A 1,525-nucleotide genomic window follows, 5' to 3' on the forward strand; every position below is an offset into this window, starting at 1 on the left:
ATTATTTTTTTTAAGTTTTTGAATTTCAATAGCTCTTTGGTCATGTGACTTACTGTTTGTTCACACAGTGGGCCTACACATTGCACACCCTTTAGTCTGTCCATTCTCATCTCGGACAATTTGACATGAATTCTCAATGTTTTTCAATGTTTCAATAGCTCCTTGGTGATGTGATTTACTGACCTCAAACAAGGTTCAGAATGTCCACTGACTACCCTTGTATATTGCACACCCTTTAGTTTGTCCATTTTCATTTCACACGATTTTTCATGAAGTTTGTAAACATTCTAATTTCAATGGCTATTTGGTCATGTGGCCTGCTGACCTCAAACTACTTTCAGAATGTCCACGGACTGGCGGAGACGAGCGCCGCAAGGCATCGTGTGTTAACGCGACCGATCCCGGAGAAGCTGGCGAGAGCCCCGGGAGAGTTCTCTTTTATTTGTGACGGGTAGGGTGCCCTGGAATGGGTTCGCCCTGAGAGAGGGGCCCAAGCCTGGAAAGTGTTGCAGTTTTGGCCGTGTCCGGTGACTTCTCCCTGGCCCTTGAAAATCCGGGGAGAGGGTGTAAATCTCATGCTGTGCCGTACCCATATCTACAGTAGGTCTCCAAGGTGAACAGCATGTTATAACAATATAGGTAAGGGAAATTGTCAAAAAAATATCCGTAATTTCGGGATAAGGATTGGCTCTAAAGGCTGGGTTGGTCGGGCTGGGGTGCGAAGCGGGGCTGGGGTGTGAAGCGGGTGCGAAGCGGGGCTGGGGTGCGAAGCGGGGCTGGGATGCGAAGCGGGGCTGAGGTGCGGGCTGGGGTGCGAAGCGGGCTGGGGTGCGAGCGGGTGCGAAGCGGGGCTGGGCTGCGAAGCGGGCTGGGGTGCGAAGCGGGGCTGGGGTGCGAAGCGGGCCTGGGGTGAGAAGCGGGGCTGGGGTGCGAAGCGGGGCTGGGGTGCGAAGCGGGTGCGAAGCGGGGCTGGGGTGCGAAGCGGGTGCGAAGCGGGGCTGGGGTGCAAAGCGAGGCTGGGGTGCGAAGCGGGGCTGGGCTGCGAAGCGGGGTTGGGGTGCGAAGCGGGTGCGAAGCGGGGCTGGGGTGCGAAGCGGGTGCGAAGCGGGGCTGGGCTCGAGCCGTGGCTGGGGAAGGAGTCGCTCCATCGCCATCCTCTCGCCACCATTGGAAGTTTGTTGTGCTGCCCATCTCGCGTGACTTTTATTTGAGTCAAGTATCTTTACTTTTACTCAAGTAAGACAATTGGGTACTTTTTTAACCACTGACAATTAGCTACAACATAGCTAATGAATATAACACAGATTTGGTGACACTCCTGGCTCAAAAGCGAATGTAGGAACCAGGGAGAGGGGGAGTACTCTACATTTGTCTAACATAATCCTGCTAATGGAAGTGTCAAGGTGGAAGTGTGCGCTTCATCCTCCAGAGGGCTCACTTCTGATTGGTGAATGGCTAGTTGGGGTGTGGTCAAAGTGCATATAACTGCATGTTATTGCTTTGAGGCTCTTCTGTTGGTTGTTGC

Source organism: Oncorhynchus tshawytscha, linkage group LG18 (genome assembly GCF_018296145.1).
Source record: "Oncorhynchus tshawytscha isolate Ot180627B linkage group LG18, Otsh_v2.0, whole genome shotgun sequence".
Taxonomy (NCBI): Eukaryota; Metazoa; Chordata; class Actinopteri; order Salmoniformes; family Salmonidae; genus Oncorhynchus; species Oncorhynchus tshawytscha.